Raw genomic sequence first — 27,672 nt, forward strand, 5'->3', positions numbered from 1 at the left:
AGCACAGAAACACTCACGTAGGCCCAGGCAGGGCTTTCCAGGCCTGCTGATCCCCTCAGGCCACCGGCGACCGCTCTCCACGCTCAGCTGGAGAAAAGAAGCGAGCGTGGGGAACGGCCGTCGAGTAGGCCAGAGGGGAGGCAGGCACACAGCCAATCAGAGGGGGGGGTGGGCGGGCAGGGAGGCGGGGAGGGAGGGGAAGACCAGGAAGTGGGAGGGGGGGAGCAGGAGCAGGTCAAACACCGCGCTAGGAGCGCGAGGGAAAAAATTCAACTTTCTTTTTCCTTTCTTTTTTTAAAAAAAGCACAGAAACACTCACGTAGGCCCAGGCAGGGCTTTCCAGGCCTGCTGATCCCCTCAGGCCACCGGCGACCGCTCTCCACGCTCAGCTGGAGAAAAGAAGCGAGCGTGGGGAACGGCCGTCGAGTAGGCCAGAGGGGAGGCAGGCACACAGCCAATCAGAGGGGGGGGTGGGCGGGCAGGGAGGCGGGGAGGGAGGGGAAGACCAGGAAGTGGGAGGGGGGGAGCAGGAGCAGGTCAAACACCGCGCTAGGAGCGCGAGGGAAAGAATTCAACTTTCTTTTTCCTTTCTTTTTTTAAAAAAAAGCACAGAAACACTCACGTAGGCCCAGGCAGGGCTTTCCAGGCCTGCTGATCCCCTCAGGCCACCGGCGACCGCTCTCCACGCTCAGCTGGAGAAAAGAAGCGAGCGTGGGGAACGGCCGTCGAGTAGGCCAGAGGGGAGGCAGGCACACAGCCAATCAGAGGGGGGGGTGGGCGGGCAGGGAGGCGGGGAGGGAGGGGAAGACCAGGAAGTGGGAGGGGGGGAGCAGGAGCATGTCAAACACCGCGCTAGGAGCGCGAGGGAAAAAATTCAACTTTCTTTTTCCTTTCTTTTTTTTAAAAAAAAAAGCACAGAAACACTCACGTAGGCCCTAATAGTAAAGAATGGAAACCTACGAGGAAAGTCTTTGACTAATTTCATTCTCCGCCTGCACCAATGAACTTATTTTTACATCTCTATTTCCATATCTGTACTCATTCCTGTCTTTCACAGGGAGGTTGAAAGACTTTGGTCAATGTTTAAATGCAGACTATAAAGAAAAAATACGACAAAGGTGGGCTTCGAACCCACGCGTGCAGAGCACAATGGATTAGCAGTCCATCGCCTTAACCACTCGGCCACCTCGTCTGTTTGGGAATGGTGCCCGAGTCCCATGCTTAAAGAAGAGATAAAACAATGGTGGTGCAAAGTCAGTGAAAAATAGATCATGTTTGTCATAGTAGAAACAAGATCGTTGACTCGTTCTTCCTTTCCCGGCCATTGATAGATAAACACATCAAGTTGAAGTTCAGAAAAATATAACAAGAGCTCCTGGAGGGTTCACAACACTAATCCAGAGGAAGGTGCTTGAGTTTCCGTATGGCACACCATTGGTAGTAAAACCAGCATAATGCAAGCTCCAGTTTCCCAGTGTTTGGCATCATTCAACGTTTCCAGCCAAGATCAAAGTTCAGATGCTGCTGCTTCCTGTGATGTCATTGAATTTAAATAGTGAGTGATGGCAATAACCCTTTTCCAATTAAATTTTGCCACATCAACGTCCCTGAAAATAGAGAAAGGCGTGCAACCCAGAACCGCTGTACTGTTCAATAGAGTAAGGGCTTCACCGTGATCATCTGCATCTGTCATCACAAGATTATCAAGGTGTTTTTCTTGAAGAAATTAGGTCCAGAAAGCCGACCTTCCCCACAGACTATTCAGACACCTTGCGCTTGTGGCTTTGTTATAGGCCCGAATCCATTGGTAAAAGGTTGCACAGGTACAATGTGCAATATCAGTTCCTATTCAACAATGTTCAAGAAAATTACCATTTGGAGGCCCTGATGAGGATCGAACTCCAGTGCTCTGCCACTGAGCTACAGAGCCCCTCAGGTTATGATGCATAACAGCAACACAACGAGCTCACAACATGATGTTTAATGGGTAGAAATATTTGAAGGGTGTGTGAGAATGTATGTATATGATTGTGATTTGACCTGTTTTTTTCTGGGCGATTTTTTGAGGAGCAGCTAATTTGTGCGTATTCCGCGCAATTTTAGGGTGACTAATGAGGAGATGTGATGCGTGAAAGTTGAAAAAAACATGTACATGGCAGCAGAGAGACAATATGGATATTACCTTTGCTTTTTTAAATTTCTATCCGGATTCTGGCTCAAAGGGTAGTCAAGCACAGCAGATTGCATTCCTGCCAGTAACACGACAACCTTGTTTGTGTCCTTCTTAATCAACTAACATGCATATTTTCACTTTTGTCTGTATGTTCTTTGAAAGCCAATGGCAATGGTGCTTAGCGCAATGCAGATGTTTAAAAAAGATTTCAAAAGTTAAAATTGACGAACAGTCCATCGCCTTAACCACTCGGCCACCTCGTCTACAGGGATTATGTTAGGCATTCAAGTCTTTACAGGTAATAACACAAACATCTTCAAAATAGAACCACAATGCGTTCCTTGTTGAGGTACATCCGGCCGTTTGCAGGAAAACTGCCTCACTTGCTGTTGAGAAAAATTCATCAAAGTCCTGGGGTGTTTATAGGCATCGCCAAGATGACATTGGGAGGTGTTTCAATTGACACGTGTTGAATATGAGGAAGAGCATCATGCTGGCTCCAGTGGCACTGCCTGCAGCATGACAAAAATGTAGAAGGGACATTTGACTGCACCATTGGCTGAACATCAGTGGCAAAGTGTATATCAGGCTAAAAGGTAAGCTCCAGTGGCACAATATGGGCACTACAAGGCACCCATAATTTGGTGTCAGCTAAAAAGACAATGCCAGAGCTTGTGGGTGCTTTTGTACACTTGTGTGTGTGTTTGTGGGTGTAGTTTCATGTCGAAAACCAAAACACAACAGCTCCAGTGGTGCAATCGGTAGCGCGCCTTACTTATACAGCAGTACATGCAGTGAGCAATGCCGAGGTTGTGAGTTCAAGCCTCACCTGGAGCAACTTTGGAACTTTTTACTAATTCACCTCAAAACTGAATTATTGAAGCAATAAATGTTCTGGACTTGTTTTGGTTCACCTCAAGGTTTCCTTGATTGTCAGTTAATGTTGTATGACAGCTCCTCTGCCTTTTAGACATGGAATATTCATTGCAAGTTATTTATGGGGTGCTTGCGCTTTAAATACAGCTACGGAGGGTTTTTGAAAATAGAACAGAAAATAAAAAATGTCAACTGTTATTATACTCCATTTTCTGCTGAGCACCACTTGCGGAAGACATTTGTAAAGGTAGAAAAAGGGTTACTGGAGTAGGATCCAGGAGACAATATCAACTTACAAAGAATAATGTTGTCTATTTACTGCATTATCGCCTTTGAAGCAAACCTCTGAGAATAAATACCCTTTCACTAATCAGGCAGTCACTTTGATAAAATCAAGCAGAACAAGGATGCTGATAGGAACTCGCCTCATTTGCATATGGGCTAGGGCTTCTGGGAGCCATGAGAATTAGGAGTTGAAGGTTTTGCAGATCGAGATTGCTAAAGGGCTGGGCATTTGCACAGACCTCTCCATGCCTGATTGGTGCCGAAGGTTAGTTGCAAGTGGTCCCCTGCTCAGCCTACCTTACACAGGGCCATGCCCAGTTAGGCCCCTCAGGGCTAGGCCCGGCAGGTCTAAGCCCGGCGTTCGTCAGGCGAAGTGCCTGGACCCCTGCTCATCATACCTCAGAATCTGGTCTAGCTATTGCAGACATGGGGAATGGTGCTTATATCCCATTGACAGCGCCCACAAGCTGCATACTAATAGCCAATGATGTGTGAATGCGGTCAGGGTAGCAGACATATAGAACAATTGGGTGGGTTCGCTTCCGAACTGGATGCACAGGAGCAGGAGAGAATGGCTGTTGGCGATGTATGCAACTTGCTCTGCGTGAACACATCTACCGACCCCTTCCCCTACACACACGGGCACATACACACACACACACACATAGCCATTGGAGCTATGCAGAGCTAATCAGAAAGATTGGTAATCATTAGAACATGAAAGATATGTGTTCATTTTTTATTAAACTTGTGGACTCCCGCAGAAACGGAGGGACTCACATCTCTAATTGAGGCTTGCTTACCTCTATACAAATGTGTTTGCTGGCTGTCTTTCTTCAACTGGTATGTGCGGTTGTGTCTGTCTTTGTCTTTCAACACGCCTGGCACGTTTACATTATCAAAGAGATGATTGTATGGAGATGGGGAACACCCCTCCGTTGCATTGTGAACTTGAACAGTCTTTTTACCAAAGCAGCTACATGCGACATTGCAAGGTTTTTGTCAGTCTTTGCCTGAAAACATTAGGCCTTCCTCTCGAACTCTATTCACTCCTTCTGTGGAAGACTTCAATTATGAGGATGCATCCCGTCATAAAAGGTTCTCTGTAGATGGTGCAACTCTGGCTTCTCTTCCCCGTGCTTTTTGAAAATAATCCGCCCGAGGCCCTGATGAGGTTTGAATTCATGACCCCTGGTTTACGAGACCAGTGCTCTGCCACTGAGCTACAAGGCCACCTGCTGCTTGCTCACAGCCAACAACAGAAAGTGCAAAGAAACCATTGGTTTTACCTAGGTAGATCTCCAGGTATATGAATTTCTGGTTGTGTAAAAATGGCTGTATATCTCTGCATGTGTTCAGTACGTCATCATACATCTGATTTGCGAAAGTGTGTGTGCTTATGTTGGTGATACATTGTCGGTATGCGTTTGAGTATGTACTTTTACGGGTATGTATGTATTGAGTAGGATGCTGAACAGGTTCATGAGTTTAGATAGCAGGTCAGAATGATGGCAAAAGGAACATGTAAAAGGCAGACAACTAAAAGAAAAAAGAATTTGGGATGTAAGCTTGGGAATTTACTAACTGCGCTGATTTTGGCTCCTATAATAGTAAAGAATGGAAACCTACGAGTAAAGTCTTTGACTAATTTCATTCTCCGCCTGCACCAATGAACTTATTTTTACATCTCTATTTCCATATCTGTACTCATTCCTGTCTTTCACAGGGAGGTTGAAAGATTTTGGTCAATGTTTAAATGCAGACTATAAAGAAAAAATACGACAAAGGTGGGCCTCGAACCCACGCGTGCAGAGCACAATGGATTAGCAGTCCATCGCCTTAACCACTCGGCCACCTCTTCTGTTTGGGAACGGTGCTCGAGTCCCATGCTTAAAGAAGAGATAAAACAATGGTGGTGCAAAGTCAGTGAAAAATAGATCATGTTTGTCATAGTAGAAACAAGATCGTTGACTCGTTCTTCCTTACCCGGCCATTGATAGATAAACACATCAAGTTGAAGTTCAGAAAAATATAACAAGAGCTCCTGGAGGGTTCACAACACTAATCCAGAGGAAGGTGCTTGAGCTTCCGTATGGGACACCATTAGTAGTAAAACCAGCATAATGCAAGCTCCAGTTTCCCAGTGTTTGGCATCATTCAACCTTTCCAGCCAAGATCAAAGTTCAGATGCTGCTGCTTCCTGTGATGTCATTGAATTTAAATAGTGAGTGATGGCAATAACCCTTTTCCAATTAAATTTTGCCACATCAACAACCCTGAAAATAGAGAAAGGCGTGCAACCCAGAACCGCTGTACTGTTCAATAGAGTAAGGACTTCACCGTGATCATCTGCATCTGTCATCACAAGATTATCAAGGTTTTTTTCTTGAAGAAATTAGGTCCAGAAAGCCGACCTTCCCCACAGACTATTCAGACACCTTGCGATTGTGGCTTTGTTATAGGCCCGAATCCATTGGTAAAAGGTTGCAAAGGTACAATGTGCAATATCAGTTCCTATTCAACAATGTTCAAGAAAATTACCATTTGGAGGCCCTGATGAGGATCAAACTCACGACCCCTGGTTTAAAAGACCAGTGCTCTGCCACTGAGCTACAGAGCCCCTCAGGTTATGATGCATTACAGCAACACAACGAGCACACAACATGATGTTTACTGGGTAGAAATATTTGAAGGGTGTGTGAGAATGTATGTATATGATTGTGATTTGACCTGTTTTTTTCTGGGCGATTTTTTGAGGAGCAGCTAATTTGTGCGTATTCCGCGCAATTTTAGGGTGACTAATGAGGAGATGTGATGCGTGAAAGTTGAAAAAAACATGTACATGGCAGCAGAGAGACAATATGGATATTACCTTTGCTTTTTTAAATTTCTATCCGGATTCTGGCTCAAAGGGTAGTCAAGCACAGCAGATTGCATTCCTGCCAGTAAGACGACAACCTTGTTTGTGTCCTTCTTAATCAACTAACATGCATATTTTCACTTTTGTCTGTATGTTATTTGAAAGCCAATGGCAATGGTGCTTAGAGCAATGCAGATGTTTAAAAAAGATTTCAAAAGTTAAAATCGACGAAGGTGGGATTCGAACCCACGCGTGTACAGCAGATTAGCAGTCCATCGCCTTAACCACCCGGCCACCTCGTCTACAGAGATTATGTTAGGCATTCAAGTCTTTACAGGTAATAACACAAACATCTTCAAAATAGAACCACAATGCGTTCCTTGTTGAGGTACATCCAGCCGTTTGCAGGAAAACTGCCTCACTTGCTGTTGAGAAAAATTCATCAAAGTCCTGGGGTGTTTATAGGCATCGCCAAGATGACATTGGGAGGTGTTTCAATTGACACGTGTTGAATATGAGGAAGAGCATCATGCTGGCTCCAGTGGCACTGCCTGCAGCATGACAAAAATGTAGAAGGGACATTTGACTGCACCATTGGCTGAACATCAGTGGCAAAGTGTATATCAGGCTAAAAGGTAAGCTCCAGTGGCACAATATGGGCACTACAAGGCACCCATAATTTGGTGTCAGCTAAAAAGACAATGCCAGAGCTTGTGGGTGCTTTTGTACACTTGTGTGTGTGTTTGTGGGTGTAGTTTCATGTCGAAAACCAAAACACAACAGCTCCAGTGGTGCAATCGGTAGCGCGCCGTACTTATACAGCAGTACATGCAGTGAGCAATGCCGAGGTTGTGAGTTCAAGCCTCACCTGGAGGAACTTTTTACTAATTCACCTCAAAACTGAATTATTGAAGCAATAAATGTTCTGGACTTGTTTTGGTTCACCTCAAGGTTTCCTTGATTGTCAGTTAATGTTGTATGACAGCTCCTCTGCCTTTTAGACATGGAATATTCATTGCAAGTTATTTATGGGGTGCTTGCCCTTTAAATACAGCTACGGAGGGTTTTTGAAAATAGAACAGAAAATAAAAAATGTCAACTGTTATTATACTCCATTTTCTGCTGAGCACCACTTACGGAAGACATTTGTAAAGGTAGAAAAAGGGTTACTGGAGTAGGATCCAGGAGACAATATCAACTTACAAAGAATAATGTTGTCTATTTACTGCATTATCGCCTTTGAAGCAAACCTCTGAGAATAAATACCCTTTCACTAATCAGGCAGTCACTTTGATAAAATCAAGCAGAACAAGGATGCTGATAGGAACTCGCCTCATTTGCATATGGGCTAGGGCTTCTGGGAGCCATGAGAATTAGGAGTTGAAGGTTTTGCAGATCGAGATTGCTAAAGGGCTGGCCATTTGCACAGACCTCTCCATGCCTGATTGGTGCCGAAGGTTAGTTGCAAGTGGTCCCCTGCTCAGCCTACCTTACACAGGGCCATGCCCAGTTAGGCCCCTCAGGGCTAGGCCCAGCAGGTCTAAGCCCGGCGTTCGTCAGGCGAAGTGCCTGGACCCCTGCTCATCATACCTCAGAATCTGGTCTAGCTATTGCAGACATGGGGAATGGTGCTTATATCCCATTGACAGCGCCCACAAGCTGCATACTAATAGCCAATGATGTGTGAATGCGGTCAGGGTAGCAGACATATAGAACAATTGGGTGGGTTCGCTTCCGAACTGGATGCACAGGAGCAGGAGAGAATGGCTGTTGGCGATGTATGCAACTTGCTCTGCGTGAACACATCTACCGACCCCTTCCCCTACACACACGGGCACATACACACACACACACACATAGCCATTGGAGCTATGCAGAGCTAATCAGAAAGATTGGTAATCATTAGAACATGAAAGATATGTGTTCATTTTTTATTAAACTTGTGGACTCCCGCAGAAACGGAGGGACTCACATCTCTAATTGAGGCTTGCTTACCTCTATACAAATGTGTTTGCTGGCTGTCTTTCTTCAACTGGTATGTGCGGTTGTGTCTGTCTTTGTCTTTCAACACGCCTGGCACGTTTACATTATCAAAGAGATGATTGTATGGAGATGGGGAACACCCCTCCGTTGCATTGTGAACTTGAACAGTCTTTTCACCAAAGCAGCTACATGCGACATTGCAAGGTTTTTGTCAGTCTTTGCCTGAAAACATTAGGCCTTCCTCTCGAACTCTATTCACTCCTTCTGTGGAAGACTTCAATTATGAGGATGCATCCCGTCATAAAAGGTTCTCTGTAGATGGTGCAACTCTGGCTTCTCTTCCCCGTGCTTTTTGAAAATAATCCGCCCGAGGCCCTGATGAGGTTTGAACTCATGACCCCCTGGTTTACGAGACCAGTGCTCTGCCACTGAGCTACAAGGCCACCTGCTAGTTGCTCACAGCCAACAACAGAAAGTGCAAAGAAACCATTGGTTTTACCTAGGTAGATCTCCAGGTATATGAATTTCTGGTTGTGTAAAAATGGCTGTATATCGCTGCATGTGTTCAGTACGTCATCATACATCTGATTTGCGAAAGCGTGTGTGCTTATGTTGGTGATACATTGTCGGTATGCGTTTGAGTATGTACTTTTACGGGTATGTATGTATTGAGTAGGATGCTGAACAGGTTCATGAGTTTAGATAGCAGGTCAGAATGATGGCAAAAGGAACATGTAAAAGGCAGACAACTAAAAGAAAAAAGAATTTGGGATGTAAGCTTGGGAATTTACTAACTGCGCTGATTTTGGCTCCTATAATAGTAAAGAATGGAAACCTACGAGGAAAGTCTTTGACTAATTTCATTCTCCGCCTGCACCAATGAACTTATTTTTACATCTCTATTTCCATATCTGTACTCATTCCTGTCTTTCACAGGGAGGTTGAAAGATTTTGGTCAATGTTTAAATGCAGACTATAAAGAAAAAATACGACAAAGGTGGGCCTCGAACCCACGCGTGCAGAGCACAATGGATTAGCAGTCCATCGCCTTAACCACTCGGCCACCTCTTCTGTTTGGGAACGGTGCTCGAGTCCCATGCTTAAAGAAGAGATAAAACAATGGTGGTGCAAAGTCAGTGAAAAATAGATCATGTTTGTCATAGTAGAAACAAGATCGTTGACTCGTTCTTCCTTACCCGGCCATTGATAGATAAACACATCAAGTTGAAGTTCAGAAAAATATAACAAGAGCTCCTGGAGGGTTCACAACACTAATCCAGAGGAAGGTGCTTGAGCTTCCGTATGGGACACCATTAGTAGTAAAACCAGCATAATGCAAGCTCCAGTTTCCCAGTGTTTGGCATCATTCAACGTTTCCAGCCAAGATCAAAGTTCAGATGCTGCTGCTTCCTGTGATGTCATTGAATTTAAATAGTGAGTGATGGCAATAACCCTTTTCCAATTAAATTTTGCCACATCAACGTCCCTGAAAATAGAGAAAGGCGTGCAACCCAGAACCGCTGTACTGTTCAATAGAGTAAGGACTTCACCGTGATCATCTGCATCTGTCATCACAAGATTATCAAGGTTTTTTTCTTGAAGAAATTAGGTCCAGAAAGCCGACCTTCCCCACAGACTATTCAGACACCTTGCGATTGTGGCTTTGTTATAGGCCCGAATCCATTGGTAAAAGGTTGCAAAGGTACAATGTGCAATATCAGTTCCTATTCAACAATGTTCAAGAAAATTACCATTTGGAGGCCCTGATGAGGATCAAACTCACGACCCCTGGTTTAAAAGACCAGTGCTCTGCCACTGAGCTACAGAGCCCCTCAGGTTATGATGCATTACAGCAACACAACGAGCACACAACATGATGTTTACTGGGTAGAAATATTTGAAGGGTGTGTGAGAATGTATGTATATGATTGTGATTTGACCTGTTTTTTTCTGGGCGATTTTTTGAGGAGCAGCTAATTTGTGCGTATTCCGCGCAATTTTAGGGTGACTAATGAGGAGATGTGATGCGTGAAAGTTGAAAAAAACATGTACATGGCAGCAGAGAGACAATATGGATATTACCTTTGCTTTTTTAAATTTCTATCCGGATTCTGGCTCAAAGGGTAGTCAAGCACAGCAGATTGCATTCCTGCCAGTAAGACGACAACCTTGTTTGTGTCCTTCTTAATCAACTAACATGCATATTTTCACTTTTGTCTGTATGTTATTTGAAAGCCAATGGCAATGGTGCTTAGAGCAATGCAGATGTTTAAAAAAGATTTCAAAAGTTAAAATCGACGAAGGTGGGATTCGAACCCACGCGTGTACAGCAGATTAGCAGTCCATCGCCTTAACCACCCGGCCACCTCGTCTACAGAGATTATGTTAGGCATTCAAGTCTTTACAGGTAATAACACAAACATCTTCAAAATAGAACCACAATGCGTTCCTTGTTGAGGTACATCCAGCCGTTTGCAGGAAAACTGCCTCACTTGCTGTTGAGAAAAATTCATCAAAGTCCTGGGGTGTTTATAGGCATCGCCAAGATGACATTGGGAGGTGTTTCAATTGACACGTGTTGAATATGAGGAAGAGCATCATGCTGGCTCCAGTGGCACTGCCTGCAGCATGACAAAAATTTAGAAGGGACATTTGACTGCACCATTGGCTGAACATCAGTGGCAAAGTGTATATCAGGCTAAAAGGTAAGCTCCAGTGGCACAATATAGGCACTACAAGGCACCCATAATTTGGTGTCAGCTAAAAAGACAATGCCAGAGCTTGTGGGTGCTTTTGTACACTTGTGTGTGTGTTTGTGGGTGTAGTTTCATGTCGAAAACCAAAACACAACAGCTCCAGTGGTGCAATCGGTAGCGCGCCGTACTTATACAGCAGTACATGCAGTGAGCAATGCCGAGGTTGTGAGTTCAAGCCTCACCTGGAGCAACTTTGGAACTTTTTACTAATTCACCTCAAAACTGAATTATTGAACCAATAAATGTTCTGGACTTGTTTTGGTTCACCTCAAGGTTTCCTTGATTGTCAGTTAATGTTGTATGACAGCTCCTCTGCCTTTTAGACATGGAATACTCATTGCAAGTTATTTATGGGGTGCTTGCGCTTTAAATACAGCTACGGAGGGTTTTTGAAAATAGAACAGAAAATAAAAAATGTCAACTGTTATTATACTCCATTTTCTGCTGAGCACCACTTACGGAAGACATTTGTAAAGGTAGAAAAAGGGTTACTGGAGTAGGATCCAGGAGACAATATCAACTTACAAAGAATAATGTTGTCTATTTACTGCATTATCGCCTTTGAAGCAAACCTCTGAGAATAAATACCCTTTCACTAATCAGGCAGTCACTTTGATAAAATCAAGCAGAACAAGGATGCTGATAGGAACTCGCCTCATTTGCATATGGGCTAGGGCTTCTGGGAGCCATGAGAATTAGGAGTTGAAGGTTTTGCAGATCGAGATTGCTAAAGGGCTGGGCATTTGCACAGACCTCTCCATGCCTGATTGGTGCCGAAGGTTAGTTGCAAGTGGTCCCCTGCTCAGCCTACCTTACACAGGGCCATGCCCAGTTAGGCCCCTCAGGGCTAGGCCCAGCAGGTCTAAGCCCGGCGTTCGTCAGGCGAAGTGCCTGGACCCCTGCTCATCATACCTCAGAATCTGGTCTAGCTATTGCAGACATGGGGAATGGTGCTTATATCCCATTGACAGCGCCCACAAGCTGCATACTAATAGCCAATGATGTGTGAATGCGGTCAGGGTAGCAGACATATAGAACAATTGGGTGGGTTCGCTTCCGAACTGGATGCACAGGAGCAGGAGAGAATGGCTGTTGGCGATGTATGCAACTTGCTCTGCGTGAACACATCTACCGACCCCTTCCCCTACACACACGGGCACATACACACACACACACACATAGCCATTGGAGCTATGCAGAGCTAATCAGAAAGATTGGTAATCATTAGAACATGAAAGATATGTGTTCATTTTTTATTAAACTTGTGGACTCCCGCAGAAACGGAGGGACTCACATCTCTAATTGAGGCTTGCTTACCTCTATACAAATGTGTTTGCTGGCTGTCTTTCTTCAACTGGTATGTGCGGTTGTGTCTGTCTTTGTCTTTCAACACGCCTGGCACGTTTACATTATCAAAGAGATGATTGTATGGAGATGGGGAACACCCCTCCGTTGCATTGTGAACTTGAACAGTCTTTTCACCAAAGCAGCTACATGCGACATTGCAAGGTTTTTGTCAGTCTTTGCCTGAAAACATTAGGCCTTCCTCTCGAACTCTATTCACTGCTTCTGTGGAAGACTTCAATTATGAGGATGCATCCCGTCATAAAAGGTTCTCTGTAGATGGTGCAACTCTGGCTTCTCTTCCCCGTGCTTTTTGAAAATAATCCGCCCGAGGCCCTGATGAGGTTTGAACTCATGACCCCTGGTTTACGAGACCAGTGCTCTGCCACTGAGCTACAAGGCCACCTGCTAGTTGCTCACAGCCAACAACAGAAAGTGCAAAGAAACCATTGGTTTTACCTAGGTAGATCTCCAGGTATATGAATTTCTGGTTGTGTAAAAATGGCTGTATATCGCTGCATGTGTTCAGTACGTCATCATACATCTGATTTGCGAAAGCGTGTGTGCTTATGTTGGTGATACATTGTCGGTATGCGTTTGAGTATGTACTTTTACGGGTATGTATGTATTGAGTAGGATGCTGAACAGGTTCATGAGTTTAGATAGCAGGTCAGAATGATGGCAAAAGGAACATGTAAAAGGCAGACAACTAAAAGAAAAAAGAATTTGGGATGTAAGCTTGGGAATTTACTAACTGCGCTGATTTTGGCTCCTATAATAGTCAAGAATGGAAACCTACGAGGAAAGTCTTTGACTAATTTCATTCTCCGCCTGCACCAATGAACTTATTTTTACATCTCTATTTCCATATCTGTACTCATTCCTGTCTTTCACAGGGAGGTTGAAAGATTTTGGTCAATGTTTAAATGCAGACTATAAAGAAAAAATACGACAAAGGTGGGCTTCGAACCCACGCGTGCAGAGCACAATGGATTAGCAGTCTATCGCCTTAACCACTCGGCCACCTCTTCTGTTTGGGAACGGTGCTCGAGTCCCATGCTTAAAGAAGAGATAAAACAATGGTGGTGCAAAGTCAGTGAAAAATAGATCAAGTTTGTCATAGTAGAAACAAGATCGTTGACTCGTTCTTCCTTACCCGGCCATTGATAGATAAACACATCAAGTTGAAGTTCAGAAAAATATAACAAGAGCTCCTGGAGGGTTCACAACACTAATCCAGAGGAAGGTGCTTGAGCTTCCGTATGGGACACCATTAGTAGTAAAACCAGCATAATGCAAGCTCCAGTTTCCCAGTGTTTGGCATCATTCAACGTTTCCAGCCAAGATCAAAGTTCAGATGCTGCTGCTTCCTGTGATGTCATTGAATTTAAATAGTGAGTGATGGCAATAACCCTTTTCCAATTAAATTTTGCCACATCAACGTCCCTGAAAATAGAGAAAGGCGTGCAACCCAGAACCGCTGTACTGTTCAATAGAGTAAGGACTTCACCGTGATCATCTGCATCTGTCATCACAAGATTATCAAGGTTTTTTTCTTGAAGAAATTAGGTCCAGAAAGCCGACCTTCCCCACAGACTATTCAGACACCTTGCGATTGTGGCTTTGTTATAGGCCCGAATCCATTGGTAAAAGGTTGCAAAGGTACAATGTGCAATATCAGTTCCTATTCAACAATGTTCAAGAAAATTACCATTTGGAGGCCCTGATGAGGATCAAACTCACGACCCCTGGTTTAAAAGACCAGTGCTCTGCCACTGAGCTACAGAGCCCCTCAGGTTATGATGCATTACAGCAAAACAACGTGCACACAACATGATGTTTACTGGGTAGAAATATTTGAAGGGTGTGTGAGAATGTATGTATATGATTGTGATTTGACCTGTTTTTTTCTGGGCGATTTTTTGAGGAGCAGCTAATTTGTGCGTATTCCGCGCAATTTTAGGGTGACTAATGAGGAGATGTGATGCGTGAAAGTTGAAAAACACATGTACATGGCAGTAGAGAGACAATATGGATATTACCTTTGCTTTTTTAAATTTCTATCCGGATTCTGGCTCAAAGGGTAGTCAAGCACAGCAGATTGCATTCCTGCCAGTAAGACGACAACCTTGTTTGTGTCCTTCTTAATCAACTAACATGCATATTTTCACTTTTGTCTGTATGTTATTTGAAAGCCAATGGCAATGGTGCTTAGAGCAATGCAGATGTTTAAAAAAGATTTCAAAAGTTAAAATCGACGAAGGTGGGATTCGAACCCACGCGTGTACAGCAGATTAGCAGTCCATCGCCTTAACCACCCGGCCACCTCGTCTACAGAGATTATGTTAGGCATTCAAGTCTTTACAGGTAATAACACAAACATCTTCAAAATAGAACCACAATGCGTTCCTTGTTGAGGTACATCCAGCCGTTTGCAGGAAAACTGCCTCACTTGCTGTTGAGAAAAATTCATCAAAGTCCTGGGGTGTTTATAGGCATCGCCAAGATGACATTGGGAGGTGTTTCAATTGACACGTGTTGAATATGAGGAAGAGCATCATGCTGGCTCCTGTGGCACTGCCTGCAGCATGATAAAAATTTAGAAGGGACATTTGACTGCACCATTGGCTGAACATCAGTGGCAAAGTGTATATCAGGCTAAAAGGTAAGCTCCAGTGGCACAATATGGGCACTACAAGGCACCCATAATTTGGTGTCAGCTAAAAAGACAATGCCAGAGCTTGTGGGTGCTTTTGTACACTTGTGTGTGTGTTTGTGGGTGTAGTTTCATGTCGAAAACCAAAACACAACAGCTCCAGTGGTGCAATCGGTTAGCGCGCCGTACTTATACAGCAGTACATGCAGTGAGCAATGCCGAGGTTGTGAGTTCAAGCCTCACCTGGAGCAACTTTGGAACTTTTTACTAATTCACCTCAAAACTGAATTATTGAACCAATAAATGTTCTGGACATTTTTTGGTTCACCTCAAGGTTTCCTTGATTGTCAGTTAATGTTGTATGACAGCTCCTCTGCCTTTTAGACATGGAATACTCATTGCAAGTTATTTATGGGGTGTTTGCGCTTTAAATACAGCTACGGAGGGTTTTTGAAAATAGAACAGTAAATAAAAAATGTCAACTGTTATTATACTCCATTTTCTGCTGAGCACCACTTACGGAAGACATTTGTAAAGGTAGAAAAAGGGTTACTGGAGTAGGATCCAGGAGACAATATCAACTTACAAAGAATAATGTTGTCTATTTACTGCATTATCGCCTTTGAAGCAAACCTCTGAGAATAAATACCCTTTCACTAATCAGGCAGTCACTTTGATAAAATCAAGCAGAACAAGGATGCTGATAGGAACTCGCCTCATTTGCATATGGGCTAGGGCTTCTGGGAGCCATGAGAATTAGGAGTTGAAGGTTTTGCAGATCGAGATTGCTAAAGGGCTGGGCATTTGCACAGACCTCTCCATGCCTGATTGGTGCCAAAGGTTAGTTGCAAGTGGTCCCCTGCTCACCCTACCTTACACAGGGCCATGCCCAGTTAGGCCCCTCAGGGCTAGGCCAGGCAGGTCTAAGCCCGGCGTTCGTCAGGCGAAGTGCCTGGACCCCTGCTCATCATACCTCAGAATCTGGTCTAGCTATTGCAGACATGGGGAATGGTGCTTATATCCCATTGACAGCGCCCACAAGCTGCATACTAATAGCCAATGATGTGTGAATGCGGTCAGGGTAGCAGACATATAGAACAATTGGCTGGGTTCGCTTCCGAACTGGATGCACAGGAGCAGGAGAGAATGGCTGTTGGCGATGTATGCAACTTGCTCTGCGTGAACACATCTACCGACCCCTTCCCCTACACACACGGGCACATACACACACACACACACACATAGCCATTGGAGCTATGCAGAGCTAATCAGAAAGATTGGTAATCATTAGAACATGAAAGATATGTGTTCATTTTTTATTAAACTTGTGGACTCCCGCAGAAACGGAGGGACTCACATCTCTAATTGAGGCTTGCTTACCTCTATACAAATGTGTTTGCTGGATGTCTTTCTTCAACTGGTATGTGCGGTTGTGTCTGTCTTTGTCTTTCAACACGCCTGCCACGTTTACATAATCAAAGAGATGATTGTATGGAGATGGGGAACACCCCTCCGTTGCATTGTGAACTTGAACAGTCTTTTCACCAAAGCAGCTACATGCGACATTGCAAGGTTTTTGTCAGTCTTTGCCTGAAAACATTAGGCCTTCCTCTCGAACTCTATTCACTCCTTCTGTGGAAGACTTCAATTATGAGGATGCATCCCGTCATAAAAGGTTCTCTGTAGATGGTGCAACTCTGGCTTCTCTTCCCCGTGCTTTTTGAAAATAATCCGCCCGAGGCCCTGATGAGGTTTGAACTCATGACCCCTGGTTTACGGAACCAGTGCTCTGCCACTGAGCTACAAGGCCACTTGCTGCTTGCTCACAGCCAAAAACAGAAAGTGCAAAGAAACCATTGGTTTTACCTAGGTAGATCTCCAGGTATATGAATTTCTGGTTGTGTAAAAATGGCTGTATATCTCTGCATGTGTTCAGTACGTCATCATACATCTGATTTGCAAAAGCGTGTGTGCTTATGTTGGTGATATATTGTCGGTATGCGTTTGAGTATGTACTTTTACGGGTATGTATGTATTGAGTAGGATGCTGAACAGGTTCATGAGTTTAGATAGCAGGTCAGAATGATGGCAAAAGGAACATGTAAAATGCAGACAACTAAAAGAAAAAAGAATTTGGGATGTAAGCTTGGGAATTTACTAACTGCGCTGATTTTGGCTCCTATAATAGTAAAGAATGGAAACCTACGAGGAAAGTCTTTGACTAATTTCATTCTCCGCCTGCACCAATGAACTTATTTTTACATCTCTATTTCCATATCTGTACTCATTCCTGTCTTTCACAGGGAGGTTGAAAGGCTTTGGTCAATGTTTAAATGCAGACTATAAAGAAAAAATACGACAAAGGTGGGATTCGAACCCACGCGTGCAGAGCACAATGGATTAGCAGTCCATCGCCTTAACCACTCGGCCACCTCGTCTGTTTGGGAACTGTGCCCGAGTCCCATGCTTAAAGAAGAGATAAAACAATGGTGGTGCAGAGTCAGTGAAAAATAGATCATGTTTGTCATAGTAGAAACAAGATCGTTGACTCGTTCTTCCTTTCCGGGCCATTGATAGATAAACACATCAAGTTGAAGTTCAGAAAAATATAACAAGAGCTCCTGGAGGGTTCACAACACTAATCCAGAGGAAGGTGCTTGAGCTTCCGTATGGCACACCATTGGTAGTAAAACCAGCATAATGCAAGCTCCAGTTTCCCAGTGTTTGGCATCATTCAACATTTCCAGCCAAGATCAAAGTTCAGATGCTGCTGCTTCCTGTGATGTCATTGAATTTAAATAGTGAGTGATGGCAATAACCCTTTTCCAATTAAATTTTGCCACATCAACGTCCCTGAAAATAGAGAAAGGCGTGCAACCCAGAACCGCTGTACTGTTCAATAGAGTAAGGGCTTCACCGTGATCATCTGCATCTGTCATCACAAGATTATCAAGGTGTTTTTCTTGAAGAAATTAGGTCCAGAAAGCCGACCTTCCCCACAGACTATTCAGACACCTTGCGCTTGTGGCTTTGTTATAGGCCCGAATCCATTGGTAAAAGGTTGCACAGGTACAATATCAGTTCCTATTCAACAATGTTCAAGAAAATTACCATTTGGAGGCCCTGATGAGGATCGAACTCACGACGCCTGGAGACCAGTGCTCTGCCACTGAGCTACAGAGCCCCTCAGGTTATGATGCATAACAGCAACACAATGAGCTCACAACATGATGTTTACTGGGTAGAAATATTTGAAGGGTGTGTGAGAATGTATCTATATGATTGTGATTTGACCTGTTTTTTTCTGGGCGATTTTTTGAGGAGCAGCTAATTTGTGCGTATTCCGCGCAATTTTAGGGTGACTAATGAGGAGATGTGATGCGTGAAAGTTGAAAAAAACATGTACATGGCAGCAGAGAGACAATATGGATATTACCTTTGCTTTTTTAAATTTCTATCCGGATTCTGGCTCAAAGGGTAGTCAAGCACAGCAGATTGCATTCCTGCCAGTAACACGACGACCTTGTTTGTGTCCTTCTTAATCAACTAACATGCATATTTTCACTTTTGTCTGTATGTTCTTTGAAAGCCAATGGCAATGGTGCTTAGCGCAATGCAGATGTTTAAAAAAGATTTCAAAAGTTAAAATTGACGAAGGTGGGATTCGAACCCACGCGTGTACAGCAGATTAGCAGTCCATCGCCTTAACCACTCGGCCACCTCTCTACAGAGATTATGTTATGCATTCAAGTCTTTACAGGTAATAACACAAACATCTTCAAAATAGAACCACAATGCGTTCCTTGTTGAGGTACATCCAGCCGTTTGCAGGAAAACTGCCTCACTTGCTGTTGAGAAAAATTCATCAAAGTCCTGGGGTGTTTATAGGCATCGCCAAGATGACATTGGGAGGTGTTTCAATTGACACGTGTTGAATATGAGGAAGAGCATCATGCTGGCTCCAGTGGCACTGCCTGCAGCATGACAAAAATGTAGAAGGGACATTTGACTGCACCATTGGCTGAACATCAGTGGCAAAGTGTATATCAGGCTAAAAGGTAAGCTCCAGTGGCACAATATGGGCACTACAAGGCACCCATAATTTGGTGTCAGCTAAAAAGACAATGCCAGAGCTTGTGGGTGCTTTTGTACACTTGTGTGTGTGTTTGTGGGTGTAGTTTCATGTCGAAAACCAAAACACAGCAGCTCCAGTGGCGCAATCGGTTAGCGCGCGGTACTTATACAGCAGTACATGCAGTGAGCAATGCCGAGGTTGTGAGTTCAAGCCTCACCTGGAGCAACTTTGGAACTTTTTACTAATTCACCTCAAAACTGAATTATTGAAGCAATAAATGTTCTGGACTTGTTTTGGTTCACCTCAAGGTTTCCTTGATTGTCAGTTAATGTTGTATGACAGCTCCTCTGCCTTTTAGACATGGAATACTCATTGCAAGTTATTTATGGGGTGCTTGCGCTTTAAATACAGCTACGGAGGGTTTTTGAAAATAGAACAGAAAATAAAAAATGTCAACTGTTATTATACTCCATTTTCTGCTGAGCACCACTTACGGAAGACATTTGTAAAGGTAGAAAAAGGGTTACTGGAGTAGGATCCAGGAGACAATATCAACTTACAAAGAATAATGTTGTCTATTTACTGCATTATCGCCTTTGAAGCAAACCTCTGAGAATAAATACCCTTTCACTAATCAGGCAGTCACTTTGATAAAATCAAGCAGAACAAGGATGCTGATAGGAACTCGCCTCATTTGCATATGGGCTAGGGCTTCTGGGAGCCATGAGAATTAGGAGTTGAAGGTTTTGCAGATCGAGATTGCTAAAGGGCTGGGCATTTGCACAGACCTCTCCATGCCTGATTGGTGCCGAAGGTTAGTTGCAAGTGGTCCCCTGCTCAGCCTACCTTACACAGGGCCATGCCCAGTTAGGCCCCTCAGGGCTAGGCCCGGCAGGTCTAAGCCCGGCGTTCGTCAGGCGAAGTGCCTGGACCCCTGCTCATCATACCTCAGAATCTGGTCTAGCTATTGCAGACATGGGGAATGGTGCTTATATCCCATTGACAGCGCCCACAAGCTGCATACTAATAGCCAATGATGTGTGAATGCGGTCAGGGTAGCAGACATATAGAACAATTGGGTGGGTTCGCTTCCGAACTGGATGCACAGGAGCAGGAGAGAATGGCTGTTGGCGATGTATGCAACTTGCTCTGCGTGAACACATCTACCGACCCCTTCCCCTACACACACGGGCACATACACACACACACACACACATAGCCATTGGAGCTATGCAGAGCTAATCAGAAAGATTGGTAATCATTAGAACATGAAAGATATGTGTTCATTTTTTATTAAACTTGTGGACTCCCGCAGAAACGGAGGGACTCACATCTCTAATTGAGGCTTGCTTACCTCTATACAAATGTGTTTGCTGGCTGTCTTCCTTCAACTGGTATGTGCGGTTGTGTCTGTCTTTGTCTTTCAACACGCCTGGCACGTTTACATTATCAAAGAGATGATTGTATGGAGATGGGGAACACCCCTCCGTTGCATTGTGAACTTGAACAGTCTTTTCACCAAAGCAGCTACATGCGACATTGCAAGGTTTTTGTCAGTCTTTGCCTGAAAACATTAGGCCTTCCTCTCGAACTCTATTCACTCCTTCTGTGGAAGACTTCAATTATGAGGATGCATCCCGTCATAAAAGGTTCTCTGTAGATGGTGCAACTCTGGCTTCTCTTCCCGTGCTTTTTGAAAATAATCCGCCCGAGGCCCTGATGAGGGTTGAACTCATGACCCCTGGTTTACGAGACCAGTGCTCTGCCACTGAGCTACAAGGCCACCTGCTAGTTGCTCACAGCCAACAACAGAAAGTGCAAAGAAACCATTGGTTTTACCTAGGTAGATCTCCAGGTATATGAATTTCTGGTTGTGTAAAAATGGCTGTATATCTCTGCATGTGTTCAGTACGTCATCATACATCTGATTTGCGAAAGCGTGTGTGCTTATGTTGGTGATACATTGTCGGTATGCGTTTGAGTATGTACTTTTACGGGTATGTATGTATTGAGTAGGATGCTGAACAGGTTCATGAGTTTAGATAGCAGGTCAGAATGATGGCAAAAGGAACATGTAAAAGGCAGACAACTAAAAGAAAAAAGAATTTGGGATGTAAGCTTGGGAATTTACTAACTGCGCTGATTTTGGCTCCTATAATAGTAAAGAATGGAAACCTACGAGGAAAGTCTTTGACTAATTTCATTCTCCGCCTGCACCAATGAACTTATTTTTACATCTCTATTTCCATATCTGTACTCATTCCTGTCTTTCACAGGGAGGTTGAAAGATTTTGGTCAATGTTTAAATGCAGACTATAAAGAAAAAATACGACAAAGGTGGGCTTCGAACCCACGCGTGCAGAGCACAATGGATTAGCAGTCCATCGCCTTAACCACTCGGCCACCTCTTCTGTTTGGGAACGGTGCTCGAGTCCCATGCTTAAAGAAGAGATAAAACAATGGTGGTGCAGAGTCAGTGAAAAATAGATCATGTTTGTCATAGTAGAAACAAGATCGTTGACTCGTTCTTCCTTACCCGGCCATTGATAGATAAACACATCAAGTTGAAGTTCAGAAAAATATAACAAGAGCTCCTGGAGGGTTCACAACACTAATCCAGAGGAAGGTGCTTGAGCTTCCGTATGGGACACCATTAGTAGTAAAACCAGCATAATGCAAGCTCCAGTTTCCCAGTGTTTGGCATCATTCAACGTTTCCAGCCAAGATCAAAGTTCAGATGCTGCTGCTTCCTGTGATGTCATTGAATTTAAATAGTGAGTGATGGCAATAACCCTTTTCCAATTAAATTTTGCCACATCAACGTCCCTGAAAATAGAGAAAGGCGTGCAACCCAGAACCGCTGTACTGTTCAATAGAGTAAGGACTTCACCGTGATCATCTGCATCTGTCATCACAAGATTATCAAGGTTTTTTTCTTGAAGAAATTAGGTCCAGAAAGCCGACCTTCCCCACAGACTATTCAGACACCTTGCGATTGTGGCTTTGTTATAGGCCCGAATCCATTGGTAAAAGGTTGCAAAGGTACAATGTGCAATATCAGTTCCTATTCAACAATGTTCAAGAAAATTACCATTTGGAGGCCCTGATGAGGATCAAACTCACGACCCCTGGTTTAAAAGACCAGTGCTCTGCCACTGAGCTACAGAGCCCGTCGGGTTATGATGCATTACAGCAACACAACGAGCACACAACATGATGTTTACTGGGTAGAAATATTTGAAGGGTGTGTGAGAATGTATCTATATGATTGTGATTTGACCTGTTTTTTTCTGGGCGATTTTTTGAGGAGCAGCTAATTTGTGCGTATTCCGCGCAATTTTAGGGTGACTAATGAGGAGATGTGATGCGTGAAAGTTGAAAAAAACATGTACATGGCAGCAGAGAGACAATATGGATATTACCTTTGCTTTTTTAAATTTCTATCCGGATTCTGGCTCAAAGGGTAGTCAAGCACAGCAGATTGCATTCCTGCCAGTAAGACGACAACCTTGTTTGTGTCCTTCTTAATCAACTAACATGCATATTTTCACTTTTGTCTGTATGTTATTTGAAAGCCAATGGCAATGGTGCTTAGAGCAATGCAGATGTTTAAAAAAGATTTCAAAAGTTAAAATCGACGAAGGTGGGATTCGAACCCACGCGTGTACAGCAGATTAGCAGTCCATCGCCTTAACCACCCGGCCACCTCGTCTACAGAGATTATGTTAGGCATTCAAGTCTTTACAGGTAATAACACAAACATCTTCAAAATAGAACCACAATGCGTTCCTTGTTGAGGTACATCCAGCCGTTTGCAGGAAAACTGCCTCACTTGCTGTTGAGAAAAATTCATCAAAGTCCTGGGGTGTTTATAGGCATCGCCAAGATGACATTGGGAGGTGTTTCAATTGACACGTGTTGAATATGAGGAAGAGCATCATGCTGGCTCCAGTGGCACTGCCTGCAGCATGACAAAAATTTAGAAGGGACATTTGACTGCACCATTGGCTGAACATCAGTGGCAAAGTGTATATCAGGCTAAAAGGTAAGCTCCAGTGGCACAATATGGGCACTACAAGGCACCCATAATTTGGTGTCAGCTAAAAAGACAATGTCAGAGCTTGTGGGTGCTTTTGTACACTTGTGTGTGTGTTTGTGGGTGTAGTTTCATGTCGAAAACCAAAACACAACAGCTCCAGTGGTGCAATCGGTTAGCGCGCCGTACTTATACAGCAGTACATGCAGTGAGCAATGCCGAGGTTGTGAGTTCAAGCCTCACCTGGAGCAACTTTGGAACTTTTTACTAATTCACCTCAAAACTGAATTATTGAACCAATAAATGTTCTGGACATTTTTTGGTTCACCTCAAGGTTTCCTTGATTGTCAGTTAATGTTGTATGACAGCTCCTCTGCCTTTTAGACATGGAATACTCATTGCAAGTTATTTATGGGGTGTTTGCGCTTTAAATACAGCTACGGAGGGTTTTTGAAAATAGAACAGTAAATAAAAAATGTCAACTGTTATTATACTCCATTTTCTGCTGAGCACCACTTACGGAAGACATTTGTAAAGGTAGAAAAAGGGTTACTGGAGTAGGATCCAGGAGACAATATCAACTTACAAAGAATAATGTTGTCTATTTACTGCATTATCGCCTTTGAAGCAAACCTCTGAGAATAAATACCCTTTCACTAATCAGGCAGTCACTTTGATAAAATCAAGCAGAACAAGGATGCTGATAGGAACTCGCCTCATTTGCATATGGGCTAGGGCTTCTGGGAGCCATGAGAATTAGGAGTTGAAGTTTTTGCAGATCGAGATTGCTAAAGGGCTGGGCGTTTGCACAGACCTCTCCATGCCTGATTGGTGCCAAAGGTTAGTTGCAAGTGGTCCCCTGCTCACCCTACCTTACACAGGGCCATGCCCAGTTAGGCCCCTCAGGGCTAGGCCAGGCAGGTCTAAGCCCGGCGTTCGTCAGGCGAAGTTCCTGGACCCCTGCTCATCATACCTCAGAATCTGGTCTAGCTATTGCAGACATGGGGAATGGTACTTATATCCCATTGACAGCGCCCACAAGCTGCATACTAATAGCCAATGATGTGTGAATGCGGTCAGGGTAGCAGACATATAGAACAATTGGGTGGGTTCGCTTCCGAACTGGATGCACAGGAGCAGGAGAGAATGGCTGTTGGCGATGTATGCAACTTGCTCTGCGTGAACACATCTACCGACCCCTTCCCCTACACACACGGGCACATACACACACACACACACACATAGCCATTGGAGCTATGCAGAGCTAATCAGAAAGATTGGTAATCATTAGAACATGAAAGATATGTGTTCATTTTTTATTAAACTTGTGGACTCCCGCAGAAACGGAGGGACTCACATCTCTAATTGAGGCTTGCTTACCTCTATACAAATGTGTTTGCTGGCTGTCTTTCTTCAACTGGTATGTGCGGTTGTGTCTGTCTTTGTATTTCAACACGCCTGCCACGTTTACATTATCAAAGAGATGATTGTATGGAGATGGGGAACACCCCTCCGTTGCATTGTGAACTTGAACAGTCTTTTCACCAAAGCAGCTACATGCGACATTGCAAGGTTTTTGTCAGTCTTTGCCTGAAAACATTAGGCCTTCCTCTCGAACTCTATTCACTCCTTCTGTGGAAGACTTCAATTATGAGGATGCATCCCGTCATAAAAGGTTCTCTGTAGATGGTGCAACTCTGGCTTCTCTTCCCGGTGCTTTTTGAAAATAATCCGCCCGAGGCCCTGATGAGGTTTGAACTCATGACCCCTGGTTTACGGAACCAGTGCTCTGCCACTGAGCTACAAGGCCACCTGCTGCTTGCTCACAGCCAACAACAGAAAGTGCAAAGAAACCATTGGTTTTACCTAGGTAGATCTCCATGTATATGAATTTCTGGTTGTGTAAAAATGGCTGTATATCTCTGCATGTGTTCAGTACGTCATCATACATCTGATTTGCAAAAGCGTGTGTGCTTATGTTGGTGATATATTGTCGGTATGCGTTTGAGTATGCACTTTTACGGGTATGTATGTATTGAGTAGGATGCTGAACAGGTTCATGAGTTTAGATAGCAGGTCAGAATGATGGCAAAAGGAACATGTAAAAGGCAGACAACTAAAAGAAAAAAGAATTTGGGATGTAAGCTTGGGAATTTACTAACTGCGCTGATTTTGGCTCCTATAATAGTAAAGAATGGAAACCTACGAGGAAAGTCTTTGACTAATTTCATTCTCCGCCTGCACCAATGAACTTATTTTTACATCTCTATTTCCATATCTGTACTCATTCCTGTCTTTCACAGGGAGGTTGAAAGACTTTGGTCAATGTTTAAATGCAGACTATAAAGAAAAAATACGACAAAGGTGGGCTTCAAACCCACGCGTGCAGAGCACAATGGATTAGCAGTCCATCGCCTTAACCACTCGGCCACCTCGTCTGTTTGGGAACTGTGCCCGAGTCCCATGCTTAAAGAAGAGATAAAACAATGGTGGTGCAAAGTCAGTGAAAAATAGATCATGTTTGTCATAGTAGAAACAAGATCGTTGACTCGTTCTTCCTTTCCGGGCCATTGATAGATAAACACATCAAGTTGAAGTTCAGAAAAATATAACAAGAGCTCCTGGAGGGTTCACAACACTAATCCAGAGGAAGGTGCTTGAGCTTCCGTATGGCACACCATTGGTAGTAAAACCAGCATAATGCAAGCTCCAGTTTCCCAGTGTTTGGCATCATTCAACGTTTCCAGCCAAGATCAAAGTTCAGATGCTGCTGCTTCCTGTGATGTCATTGAATTTAAATAGTGAGTGATGGCAATAACCCTTTTCCAATTAAATTTTGCCACATCAACGTCCCTGAAAATAGAGAAAGGCGTGCAACCCAGAACCACTGTACTGTTCAATAGAGTAAGGGCTTCACCGTGATCATCTGCATCTGTCATCACAAGATTATCAAGGTGTTTTTCTTGAAGAAATTAGGTCCAGAAAGCCGACCTTCCCCACAGACTATTCAGACACCTTGCGCTTGTGGCTTTGTTATAGGCCCGAATCCATTGGTAAAAGGTTGCACAGGTACAATGTGCAATATCAGTTCCTATTCAACAATGTTCAAGAAAATTACCATTTGGAGGCCCTGATGAGGATCGAACTCACGACCCCTGGAGACCAGTGCTCTGCCACTGAGCTACAGAGCCCCTCAGGTTATGATGCATAACAGCAACACAACGAGCTCACAACATGATGTTTACTGGGTAGAAATATTTGAAGGGTGTGTGAGAATGTATGTATATGATTGTGATTTGACCTGTTTTTTTCTGGGCGATTTTTTGAGGAGCAGCTAATTTGTGCGTATTCCGCGCAATTTTAGGGTGACTAATGAGGAGATGTGATGCGTGAAAGTTGAAAAAAACATGTACATGGCAGCAGAGAGACAATATGGATATTACCTTTGCTTTTTTAAATTTCTATCCGGATTCTGGCTCAAAGGGTAGTCAAGCACAGCAGATTGCATTCCTGCCAGTAACACGACGACCTTGTTTGTGTCCTTCTTAATCAACTAACATGCATATTTTCACTTTTGTCTGTATGTTCTTTGAAAGCCAATGGCAATGGTGCTTAGCGCAATGCAGATGTTTAAAAAAGATTTCAAAAGTTAAAATTGACGAAGGTGGGATTCGAACCCACACGTGTACAGCAGATTAGCAGTCCATCGCCTTAACCACTCGGCCACCTCTCTACAGAGATTATGTTATGCATTCAAGTCTTTACAGGTAATAACACAAACATCTTCAAAATAGAACCACAATGCGTTCCTTGTTGAGGTACATCCAGCCGTTTGCAGGAAAACTGCCTCACTTGCTGTTGAGAAAAATTCATCAAAGTCCTGGGGTGTTTATAGGCATCGCCAAGATGACATTGGGAGGTGTTTCAATTGACACGTGTTGAATATGAGGAAGAGCATCATGCTGGCTCCAGTGGCACTGCCTGCAGCATGACAAAAATGTAGAAGGGACATTTGACTGCACCATTGGCTGAACATCAGTGGCAAAGTGTATATCAGGCTAAAAGGTAAGCTCCAGTGGCACAATATGGGCACTACAAGGCACCCATAATTGGTGTCAGCTAAAAAGACAATGCCAGAGCTTGTGGGTGCTTTTGTACACTTGTGTGTGTTTTTGTGGGTGTAGTTTCATGTCGAAAATCAAAACACAACAGCTCCAGTGGTGCAATCGGTTAGCGTGCGGTACTTATTCAGCAGTACATGCAGTGAGCAATGCTGAGGTTGTGAGTTCAAGCCTCACCTGGAGCAACTTTGGAACTTTTTACTAATTCACCTCAAAACTGAATTATTGAAGCAATAAATGTTCTGGACTTGTTTTGGTTCACCTCAAGGTTTCCTTGATTGTCAGTTAATGTTGTATGACAGCTCCTCTGCCTTTTAGACATGGAATACTCATTGCAAGTTATTTATGGGGTGCTTGCGCTTTAAATACAGCTACGGAGGGTTTTTGAAAATAGAACAGAAAATAAAAAATGTCAACTGTTATTATACTCCATTTTCTGCTGAGCACCACTTACGGAAGACATTTGTAAAGGTAGAAAAAGGGTTACTGGAGTAGGATCCAGGAGAC

At 43.7% G+C, this 27,672-nt stretch overlaps 21 non-coding genes across 21 annotated transcripts; 4 read left to right on the forward strand and 17 right to left on the reverse strand.

The window, feature by feature from the left end:
• Positions 1–1,110: 1,110 nt before the first annotated feature.
• TRNAS-GCU (transfer RNA serine (anticodon GCU)) lies at positions 1,111–1,192 on the reverse strand. Its single transcript has one exon. It is a non-coding gene; the product is annotated as a tRNA-Ser (tRNA).
• A 3,303-nt stretch (positions 1,193–4,495) lies between these two features.
• On the reverse strand, positions 4,496–4,567 carry TRNAT-CGU (transfer RNA threonine (anticodon CGU)). The gene has a single exon. It is a non-coding gene; the product is annotated as a tRNA-Thr (tRNA).
• A 546-nt stretch (positions 4,568–5,113) lies between these two features.
• On the reverse strand, positions 5,114–5,195 carry TRNAS-GCU (transfer RNA serine (anticodon GCU)). Its single transcript has one exon. It is a non-coding gene; the product is annotated as a tRNA-Ser (tRNA).
• A 1,224-nt stretch (positions 5,196–6,419) lies between these two features.
• Positions 6,420–6,496, reverse strand: TRNAS-GCU (transfer RNA serine (anticodon GCU)). Its single transcript has one exon. It is a non-coding gene; the product is annotated as a tRNA-Ser (tRNA).
• Positions 6,497–8,547: 2,051 nt separating this feature from the next.
• On the reverse strand, positions 8,548–8,620 carry TRNAT-CGU (transfer RNA threonine (anticodon CGU)). Its single transcript has one exon. It is a non-coding gene; the product is annotated as a tRNA-Thr (tRNA).
• A 546-nt stretch (positions 8,621–9,166) lies between these two features.
• On the reverse strand, positions 9,167–9,248 carry TRNAS-GCU (transfer RNA serine (anticodon GCU)). Its single transcript has one exon. It is a non-coding gene; the product is annotated as a tRNA-Ser (tRNA).
• Positions 9,249–10,472: 1,224 nt separating this feature from the next.
• TRNAS-GCU (transfer RNA serine (anticodon GCU)) lies at positions 10,473–10,549 on the reverse strand. Its single transcript has one exon. It is a non-coding gene; the product is annotated as a tRNA-Ser (tRNA).
• A 480-nt stretch (positions 10,550–11,029) lies between these two features.
• On the forward strand, positions 11,030–11,123 carry TRNAI-UAU (transfer RNA isoleucine (anticodon UAU)). The gene is made up of 2 exons: positions 11,030–11,066; positions 11,088–11,123. It is a non-coding gene; the product is annotated as a tRNA-Ile (tRNA).
• A 1,485-nt stretch (positions 11,124–12,608) lies between these two features.
• Positions 12,609–12,680, reverse strand: TRNAT-CGU (transfer RNA threonine (anticodon CGU)). The gene has a single exon. It is a non-coding gene; the product is annotated as a tRNA-Thr (tRNA).
• A 546-nt stretch (positions 12,681–13,226) lies between these two features.
• TRNAS-GCU (transfer RNA serine (anticodon GCU)) lies at positions 13,227–13,308 on the reverse strand. Its single transcript has one exon. It is a non-coding gene; the product is annotated as a tRNA-Ser (tRNA).
• A 1,224-nt stretch (positions 13,309–14,532) lies between these two features.
• Positions 14,533–14,609, reverse strand: TRNAS-GCU (transfer RNA serine (anticodon GCU)). Its single transcript has one exon. It is a non-coding gene; the product is annotated as a tRNA-Ser (tRNA).
• A 480-nt stretch (positions 14,610–15,089) lies between these two features.
• Positions 15,090–15,184, forward strand: TRNAI-UAU (transfer RNA isoleucine (anticodon UAU)). The gene is made up of 2 exons: positions 15,090–15,127; positions 15,149–15,184. It is a non-coding gene; the product is annotated as a tRNA-Ile (tRNA).
• Positions 15,185–16,671: 1,487 nt separating this feature from the next.
• Positions 16,672–16,743, reverse strand: TRNAT-CGU (transfer RNA threonine (anticodon CGU)). Its single transcript has one exon. It is a non-coding gene; the product is annotated as a tRNA-Thr (tRNA).
• A 546-nt stretch (positions 16,744–17,289) lies between these two features.
• On the reverse strand, positions 17,290–17,371 carry TRNAS-GCU (transfer RNA serine (anticodon GCU)). Its single transcript has one exon. It is a non-coding gene; the product is annotated as a tRNA-Ser (tRNA).
• A 1,767-nt stretch (positions 17,372–19,138) lies between these two features.
• On the forward strand, positions 19,139–19,233 carry TRNAI-UAU (transfer RNA isoleucine (anticodon UAU)). Its single transcript has 2 exons — positions 19,139–19,176; positions 19,198–19,233. It is a non-coding gene; the product is annotated as a tRNA-Ile (tRNA).
• A 1,486-nt stretch (positions 19,234–20,719) lies between these two features.
• On the reverse strand, positions 20,720–20,791 carry TRNAT-CGU (transfer RNA threonine (anticodon CGU)). Its single transcript has one exon. It is a non-coding gene; the product is annotated as a tRNA-Thr (tRNA).
• A 546-nt stretch (positions 20,792–21,337) lies between these two features.
• On the reverse strand, positions 21,338–21,419 carry TRNAS-GCU (transfer RNA serine (anticodon GCU)). The gene has a single exon. It is a non-coding gene; the product is annotated as a tRNA-Ser (tRNA).
• A 1,224-nt stretch (positions 21,420–22,643) lies between these two features.
• TRNAS-GCU (transfer RNA serine (anticodon GCU)) lies at positions 22,644–22,720 on the reverse strand. The gene has a single exon. It is a non-coding gene; the product is annotated as a tRNA-Ser (tRNA).
• A 480-nt stretch (positions 22,721–23,200) lies between these two features.
• Positions 23,201–23,295, forward strand: TRNAI-UAU (transfer RNA isoleucine (anticodon UAU)). Its single transcript has 2 exons — positions 23,201–23,238; positions 23,260–23,295. It is a non-coding gene; the product is annotated as a tRNA-Ile (tRNA).
• Positions 23,296–24,782: 1,487 nt separating this feature from the next.
• Positions 24,783–24,854, reverse strand: TRNAT-CGU (transfer RNA threonine (anticodon CGU)). Its single transcript has one exon. It is a non-coding gene; the product is annotated as a tRNA-Thr (tRNA).
• A 546-nt stretch (positions 24,855–25,400) lies between these two features.
• TRNAS-GCU (transfer RNA serine (anticodon GCU)) lies at positions 25,401–25,482 on the reverse strand. The gene has a single exon. It is a non-coding gene; the product is annotated as a tRNA-Ser (tRNA).
• Positions 25,483–27,672: the final 2,190 nt, after the last annotated feature.

Source organism: Ambystoma mexicanum, unplaced genomic scaffold (assembly GCF_040938575.1).
Source record: "Ambystoma mexicanum isolate Mex_15411 unplaced genomic scaffold, UKY_AmexF1_1 Mex_scaf46, whole genome shotgun sequence".
NCBI lineage: Eukaryota > Metazoa > Chordata > Amphibia > Caudata > Ambystomatidae > Ambystoma > Ambystoma mexicanum.